This window comes from Pinus tabuliformis, chromosome 2_2, assembly GCF_031772625.1.
Source record: "Pinus tabuliformis cultivar Carrire ecotype Pingquan chromosome 2_2, CPIR1, whole genome shotgun sequence".
Taxonomy (NCBI): domain Eukaryota; kingdom Viridiplantae; phylum Streptophyta; class Pinopsida; order Pinales; family Pinaceae; genus Pinus; species Pinus tabuliformis.
In genome coordinates, this window is record NC_142300.1 from 603,575,683 (window position 1) to 603,585,508 (window position 9,826).

A 9,826-nucleotide genomic window follows, 5' to 3' on the forward strand; every position below is an offset into this window, starting at 1 on the left:
TAGATTCTTCTTTGAATTCGACTCATGGTTAGCCCTATATTCATGAGTAATGGGGTATGGCATGGGATCCACTTGTATCATGGTGGTCAATATAGTAGCTAAATGATGACTTGTGGTAGAATCAGATGTTCTCTAGCCATGAAAATGACTGGAGAGGCTAAAGCACATGAGATCTCCAAGACCGAGAAAACATTTTGAGAAATTCCATCATGATGAGGAGTTATTAATATAATTATTATTTTTAATGGGTTCCTAAGTCTAAACTTAGGAAAATAAAAATATTAATGCGTATTAATAAATATAAGGATGAGAAGCTTCTAAGAAACGAGCATAAAGTCTATTTTATTATTGGCCATTCAGTAAGGATTTAATCTCAGTCGTTGATTCATCAATAGGAAAAGTATAAGACAAGACTTGAGGGTCATTTGGAGACACACTAGCAGATACTGAATATCTCAAGGAAAATCGATTCTCAAAGAGAAGGAGATTGAATTCAGAGGGAGAGTTGTAGGGTGGAGGAAGAGGGGGATTAGTTGCATTCTGAGGAGCTTAGAAGAGTGACATAGGGACTCTGAGAGATAATGAATAGGGAGATGCGGATCAGTGAGATGCATGGATGATGCAGAGAGGGACTAGAGTTGCATATAGCCACACAAAGTGATGCAGGGCTGACACAATAGAGAAAGTAAACTCTCCAGGGTGTCAGAAAGTCTCTAAGAAAAGTCTTAGGTGTTTTCTCCCAATATCTATGTAAATTTTTCTGTAAAATCAATTATTTCTTAAGATAACTAAAATCCCTCCTCTGTTGCACCAGTTTTCCCGCATTGGATTTTTCCAAGGACAATTGTCCAAAAATAACTATGTTGATGTGATTGATTCTTATGCATATGTTTATTTCTATATAATTATACGATATCTGTAGTAGAATTTATTTTAATATTTACTGAAGAGATTTCATAAATAACTTATTGGGAATAATAAGTAGGTGAAATAAATTAGTAGTTGTAGTGATAGAATTTATGTTTAGAAATTTTCACATGGTATCAGAGCAAAGATTCGGTGACAGGAAGGGAAAATCAATTATGGGTTAGGAGCATGATGCAGAAGCATCAACTCAATGAGACTCATGTAGATTTTCAGAAGAATGCACAAAAGATAGAAATTGCAATTATTCTATGTTGGCTTCCAGATTGGAAGAAGAAGTTGCTTGCATAGCAAGATTTGCTTACTCGGGGGTTTTGTATATAGATAGTGGAGCTTCTTGGCATATGATAGGAATTTGAGAATGTTTCTCAGATTATTATGAATAAAGAATGAATTTTCATATCACCATGGGGAATAAGGGAAAGTGTACTCCATTAGGGAAAGGTACTATAACTTTTTAAACAGAAATAAGAGAGCGGTTTTGAGCTACCAATGTGTTGTATGTGCCATGAATAGGGATGAACTTTCTTTTCTTATCTAAACTTCAAAGCGAGGACTGTGACATTTTCTTCATCAAGGAGAAAGTATACGTGAAACACTTGAGTTGGAAAAAGAAGGTCCAGATCAAAATCAGAAATAATAGGTTGTCTAGGTTGGAGCTACAATCACCAATGGCACTGATAGGCAGTAATGGAGACAGGGATTTTAATGAACGATGGCACAAAAGGATGGGAAACTTATATCATGGGGCTCTAAGAATTCTTAGAAGAACTGTAACAGGAGTTCTAGATCTTAGTATTTAATGAGATGATGTATGCAAAGGGTGTGCTCTAGGAAAGTATGCCACAGAAGCATTTCCAAGAAGTAAAAATAGGACCAAGAGTGTACTAGGATTGATACACTCATACATATGCGGACCAATGTCCATAAAGGATTTCAGTGGTGCCGAATACTTGGTCACCTTCATTGATGACCATTCCAGGAACACGTGGATCTACTTTTTGAAAACCAAAGATGAGGTTTCCAGTCGATTCAAAGAGTTCAAGGCTCTAATGGAGAATCTGACAGGAAAGAGGATAAAAGTGTAGCACTTAGACAATGTTGAAGAGTATTTTGACAAGGAAATCACCGATTTTTGCACTAGGGAATGCATCACAAGAGAGTAGACAACTTCCTACAATTTTGAGAAAAATGGAGTAGCAGAAAGGAAGAAAACGAATATTGTGGAAGCAGCTAGGGTAATGATGTATGATCAGGATATTCCAAAATTCATGTGGGTAGATGCATGCAACATGTCATTCTATGTCTAAAATATAACTACTCATAGAGAATTGGGTAAGGTTACTCTAGAGAAGGTTTTCACCGGGAAGACACCTAAAGTCAGTGATTTTAGGATATTTGGGAGTTTAGAATATTGTCATATATCGGAAGAGAAGGGGAAGAAGTTAGATCAAATTGCAGAGAAAGGATATCTTTTGGGATATGGCGAGAATTATAAGGCATATAGATTCTATCTTATGGAGAGTAGGAAGGTAGTAGCTCGGTGAGATGTAAAGTTAATGGAGGATAGAGCTTCCAGAAAATATCGAGAAATTCATTCCAAAGAGCAGTCAAAAGATGATTTGTTAGTCAAACCACTAAACTAGTACCAGAAATTCTCCTTCAGAACAAGAGGAATCTCATGAAGAGGAAGAGTTGATAGATGAGCCTACTACCAGAGGGAGAACGAGCTTGGAACTCCGATAGATTCTATGGGCTGTAGAGGAATTCATTGGTGCACCTAGGAACAGTAAAAGGGAGTGAAAGAAACCAGACAGATACTATGCCTTAGTAGCTTAGGTTGGGGAACCCTCCAGGTTTTAGGAGGTCGTTTAGCATCAAGTATGGGTGCATGTGATGGTGGAGGAATATACCTCTATAATGGTGAATGATTTTTGGGAAGTGGTACCTAGACCTCAGGATAGATCAGTGGTAGGTTCAATATGGATCTACAAGATCAAATATGTTGCAGACGTCAGTATGGAGAAATATAAAGCCAAGTTTTTGGCTAAGGGTTATGCTTAGAAGGAGGGAATAGACTAAGAATATACCTTCACTCTAGTAGCCAAGTATACATATATTAGAACCGTGATGTCTCTTGCATCACAGATGGGGTGGGAGATTCATTAGATGGATGTCATGATGACATTCTTCAACGGGGTAGTAGAAGAGGAAGTATACATTGAACATATTGAAGGCTTTGAGACACATGAGAATAAATCTCATGTATGAATATTGAATAAATCCTTGTATGGGCTCAAACATGCACCTAGAGCTTGGTGTGGTCGAATTGATGGCTACTTGCAGAAGATGGGATTCGTCAAGGGTGATGCAGATCCCAATCTCTACTATATGGTTGTAGAGAATGAGCCTCTAGTCTTAGTATTATATGCAGATGATCTCTTCCTGACATGATCATCTGGGCCAATCAAGGACTGTAAGAAGAATCTAGCCACAAAATTTGACATGAAGGATTTGGGAAAAATGCACGATTTCCTAGGGTTGGAAGTTTTGCAGTAGAAGGGTGAGATATTCCTTGGACAAGGGAGATATGCTATAAAAATCCCGAAGAGATTCATGATACAGGATTTTAGGCGTATGGCTACTCCAATGATCACCAATTGGAAGAAGGTTGATGCATTAGAAGACAAAGATGTTGATCCCACATTGTACAGGCAACTCATAGGATCCCTGATGTATCTAGTCAATACCGGGCCAGACATTTGTTATGCTGTCAACACCCTCAGTTAGTTCATGGTAGAACCTAAGAGGGTGCATTGGGAAACAACGAAACATGTTCTTAGGTATATACAAGGAACAATCGAGCATGGACTATTGTACACCAGAGGCAATGACATCATGATGAGTGGGTTCACTGATGCAGATTGGGTTGGAATTTTAGTAAATCAGAAAAGTACCACTGAGTATCATTTCAACATTGGATCATGTATGACTTCCCAGTGTATTAGGAAATAAAAATTTGTAGCTCTGAGCTCAACTGAAGTAGAATATATTATCGTGAGAACAACTTTGTGTGAAGCCATATGGGTCAGAAAGTTTCTTGTGAACCTATTCAATAGAAGGATGGATGTAACTAGGATCATGTGTGATAATCAAAGTTGCATAGAGCTCTCTGAGAATCCAGTGTTTCATGATCGGTCAAAGCACATTGATATCAGATGTCACTTTGTCAGAGACTGTGTCCAAAGAGGAGTTGTATAGTTGAGCTACACTCCTATAAGAGAACAGGTGGCAGACATTCTCACCAAGGCCCTAGGGAGAACAAAGTTTGTTTATTTCAAGGAGAAGATGGGGATGGTAAAGAATTCATCTCAGTAACAGAAATGGATAAGTATCAGAAGTTTCGGCGCAACAGTTAGTAGTGGTAATGCTATGGGAAGCATGGGAAGCATGTTGAGAGGGAGCTGCAGTACAAATGTAGCAATGGCAGTGGCAGAGTCATGGGTAGCAGTACAAGAAGCAGTAGTACAATGGATGTTTGGCAGTAGGTCGAGCATCAATATAGGTACCGATGTGGAAGGATCAATGTGTTCTTCAGTGATCAAACATTACTAGACCACACTCCTCTCTAAGAGGGAGTCTTGATTTGTGGTAGCATCGGATGTGATCTAGCCATGAAAATTGGTGGAGAGGCTAAAGAACATGAGACCGCCAGGACCCAGAAATCGTTTTGAGAAATTCCATATGGATGAGGATTTATTAAAATAATTAATATTTCTAATGGGTTCCTAAGTCTAAACTTAGGAAAATAAAAATATTAATGGGTATTAATAAACATAAGGATGAGAACCTTCTAAGATAGAAGGATCAAGTCTATTTTAATCTTAGTCATTGACTAGGGAATTATTCTCAGCCATTGATTCATCAAAAAGAAAAGTATAAGAGAAGACTTGAGGGTCATCTAGAGACACACCAATAGATACTCAGTATATCAAGGGAAATCGATTCTCAAATAGAAGGAGATCGATTTTAGTGAGAGAGTTGCAGGGTGGGGGAAGAGGGGGCCTGGGGGTTAGTAGCAGATTGGGGAGCTCAGAAGAGTGGCATAGGGACTATGAGAGATAGAGCAAAGGGAGACACAGATAAGTGAGACACAGGGATGACGCAGAGAGGGACCACAGTTGCGCAGAGGCACATAGAGTAATGCATGCCTAATGCAATAGATAAAGGAAACTCTCTAGGGTGTCATAAAGTCTCAAAGAAAATTTTTAGGTGTTTTCTCCCATTTTCTATGTAATTTTTCTGTAAAAGTGATTGCTATTGAAGATCAATAAAATCCCTCCTCTGCTCCATTGGTTTTCTTGCATTTGGTTTTCCCAGGGACAATTGTCCAAAAATAACTGTGTTGATGTGATTGATTCTTGTGGATATGTTTTATTTCTGTATAATAATGTGATATCTGCAGTAGAAATTATTTTAATATTTACTGAAGATATTTGGTAAATAACTTATTGGGAATAATAAGTAGGTGAAATAAATCAGTTGCTGCAGTAATATAATTTTTGTTTAGAAATTTTCGCAGTAAACATACAAGAGTCATAACATTTGCACACGAACTCTATTTGACATGAAACATTAAAAAGAAATTCGAGTGTAGAACCACAATACAACTTTTGGCACAAGAAAAGGTCTTTGAACCCCAATATACATCAGTTAGTTCCTCAAAAAGTATATGAAATATTTTAGGCTCTAATTCTCTAAATTGGGATCCACTAGTAAAAAAGACCTTGTAATATAATTCCTCCATTTTTTCCGCTCTAAGTGAATCAAGAGAGTTAAAAAATAATATATTGATCCAACCCTGATTAAATTTAGATGTAGGCTCGAATGTGTGTAAGATCTCCATGTCATATAATCATTGCCACACCTAGTTTGTTCATAGCTAGTCTCCTCTTCCAACTTTGTGGAAATAAGGCAACATTAGGAGAAAGAAACATTTTTACTTTGAACTTTTACAAGAGATAAAAGATAAAGATGTGATACATGTGTGTCTATGTTCAATGTTTCCAAAGAAATATATTTCATTGAATGTTAAGTGTCTCACATTCTCCACTTATAGGTAAACCATGGTTGGCATTATTTGTTTCATGGTATGTAAATTTGATGCATTGTGTCTATAGGAAATTCAAATTAATTGATTCATTATAAACAAAACCTTTCATTATATAGGGATGGGAGCTAATACATAAAATATGGGTCAATATTTGTGGAAACATTTTGTATGGCTATGGTTGGAAGCCTCAATAGAAAAAAAACATAAAAGTCATCAAAAATACTCAGACAAAAATGCATGTAACTTGCATTTAAAAAGTTGGTCTAATGTACTCACATTTAGGTCCTATAGTTGATGATGATCCCATAGGCTCCACACCCCAACTTCTCCTTCCAAAGTTGCAAACTTACAAGATGGACAAGAAATGAACAAAGAATCACAACATTCAAAGTATATATGCATATAAACATGTTAATCCGTTAATATATACATTATACATTAACATTCATAAGAAATTAACAATGCAAATCAGAATGAAATTTGAGTCTCCTTATTGAAATAGTATTAAAAAATAGGTAGTTATGATATAACTTGATATTGGTTGGTGACACCTATGGAACCCTCCTTTGGATCCTTGCTACTCAAGCCAACAAAACTAGTGTTTCCTAGAGATAGTAGTGTGGAAAGCATGGGATAATGTAGACCTAATCTGGGAGAAATTTGGTAGGGTATGGATGCCAATCACTAGAATACATATGAGGGTGGCCCATAAGCTATATTTATAACACAAAAAACTAGTTGAGTTGGTTATGCTACAGGCTCATGTAGGTGGGTTTTGGTATAAATCATAAATTTTTCGTAAAATATAATTAAACTGTAATGTTTTTTCAAATTTTAAAAGTTGTACGTGAGAATATTTCAGGGGAACTATATACATACACATTTTTATAGTGGGAATAGAATGCATATATTTTGAAAAAGAAATCTTCAAGGTAACGATGGGTTTTCAAGTGAAAATGGTTATTCCCGGAGCATATTAAGCATCTAATGAAAAAGAATGGTAAAAGATGTTATAATAGATACCCCTTAATGTATGAGGCTAGAGGGAAGTCTGATGGCGAAAATAATTTATGTCTACAAAGGGAACACTATTAGGAGGACCCAAGAGGAGATCACCAAGTTCAAGCTCCATAAAAACCTGCAGAATGAATAAAAAGGAGAACTCATATACAAGGAAGGCATACCCATGCTCTAAGGGAAGGAAATCATGGCCTCCAATTCAGTATGAGAAGAATCCATGATGAAATATATAAAGTATGATAATGATTATAATAATATATAGTGCATCTCATAATTGATCAATCCATGAACCAAACACAATAGAGATATGTCTCAATAACATATAGGATGATATATATATACAAAGCATGATGTAGAATCAATCCCCCACTAAAATACTAGAGTCATATAAAATGTAGTGGTATTGTACGTGGGTGCAGACATATAAAATTTTATTGAAACTCAGTGTAGCATATGAGAGTGGATGTCACGAGAATAAAGATGAAGTAAATTTCAAGTGATCATGAATGCTAAAACAACCCATGGTGTTCAAACTAACCACCGATGGTACATTCTACACTATGGGAATAAATGAGATGAAGTTAACCATGTGAGAAATCATTTTATTACTAGTCATTGATGTATACCATTAATAAGTAGGAGACAAACCATTGACAATGATAATGGGCATCAAGGTACCAAATGTAATCTAACATGTGTGAATAAATAAGTTGAAGTTTAACACTTAAAAGACTCTATCAAATCAAGGACATTGATGTATTTCCACAGTTAATAGTGAGGAAATATACCACTAATGACTATTAACCACAAGGTACTAAAAAATACTCTAGATCTTATTCCTAGAGAATGAGTTGAAGTCAATGGGAAAAGATCCATTGGACAAAAGGAATTATGGAATTCCACATTTACCAGCATGAGTGTAACCCATAAGCCAATAATTTGGAAGAACTCAAACAAATAAGACTGAAAAAAACACAACAAAATACATTTCTTGCATGCCCCAAGTTGAATATCACAAATAATAAACTCTATAAACCAACTAATGGTGAAAGCTTAAAGCATAGGTGGAGAATCTACCAATAGGATTAAGTGGGAAACTAAGTTACTACATAAATCTCAATGTGTGATAATCGAAGTTGATGTCGAACACAAGGGAAACCTCCCAGTCAAAGACAAATGATATAAATCAATGTTCGGCACAAGGTAAACTATAAATAATAGAATAGGGCTAGGGTGCAAGTTGAGGTCTACTCTTGGAGAAATTTGTCAAAGTTGATAAGAGTAGACCCATCAACAAGGAGTCAATGGGGACCTTCTATACTAACATGAGTATATGACTGAGATATTAATTTGATACAGAGAGTAACTTGATGAAATAGGTATGGCTGACATAATGAGTCAAGATACACCATAGAGTGGTTGATTTACTTCCCTTGAACAAAAGAATGACACATTTTGTGAGTCACTTATGAAGCATGAACTAAGATGATTTTTGTATAAACCTGAGATACATGAGGCAACACTAGAGTTGTCATATGATTGAAAGAGTAACTAACTATAGGAGTATTAACTCTATAACAAGGTTTGGTTTCTTAAGGAATACTAATTCCATACTCAATAAGGAAAATACTCATAATAAGCTTCTTTATTGAATGGTGAAAAAACTTTATATGTTTCCAAGTTGACAAAAGAAACTCTTCCCATCCCATGTTTTTTTTTTTTAATATATTTCATCTTTTTTTCATTTTCATATTACGATAATATTGAAAAGGAATAAAATAATGCTTATATTACATTAAACGGAACAAATGTCACAATCAAACACACTAGTTCTAATGCTTGCAACATTCCTATGCTAAATGCAAGGTAAACTCTGCAGTATATAGACACTTGGGGGATGTTCCCTCTAGGGGGTGTTTAGTAGAAAAGGAAATAAATACAAGGCTTGATATTTCATAAAAAGAATTAGCAAAAGTGGCTTTTATGAAAGTAATTTTGTGACGACATAAGGCCAAAGGCACAAAAATCAATATCTAATGCAATAATGCAATTCAACAAGTGGGAACATTTGAGGTATAAATTAGAATAAGAGTGAGGAAGAAGAATGAAAATTCAACATAAATTCATGATGAGAAAAAAGAGGAATCCAAATCCTATGAGGAAAACTTCAACATGGGGGTGAATTGACAACAATGTACGATCTATAGAACCATGATAAACATAGGCTCTACCACACAATTATGACACTTCTAAACATCAAGAAGGTTCAATGTCACAATTTAGTGGGATTGATCCTAAGGCCAAAATGGAAAAGGAAAATGTTAATGCACAATTTAAGGTGGTGAACCTAACATATATTTTAGTTTCAAGATCTATTACTTATCAGAGCGAATCAATCATGAAAACACCAAAGAAAATGTCTTCAAAGTACTGTAGACATAATTAGGAAAAATAGGTGACAAATTAATACATAAATATATAAAATTTAGATAAAAATAAAATAAAAATTATAGAATAAAAAGCTTTAAAATGCGTACCTTATATCTAAAATATAGTACACATAACCACACAACCTTGCGGCTTAGGCCTAATAGTTCTTTAGGAAAAACCCCTTGCAAGGCTCAGGCCAAGGACTCCTTTGGTAGATAAAAATCCATACCTTCCATTTCTAGAAGAAAATATGATTTTTTAATCGTAGTCATAGATCCAAGTAGATCCTCCTATGAATTTAATTCAACATGCAAGGAATCGTGAGAACTAGAAGGATCA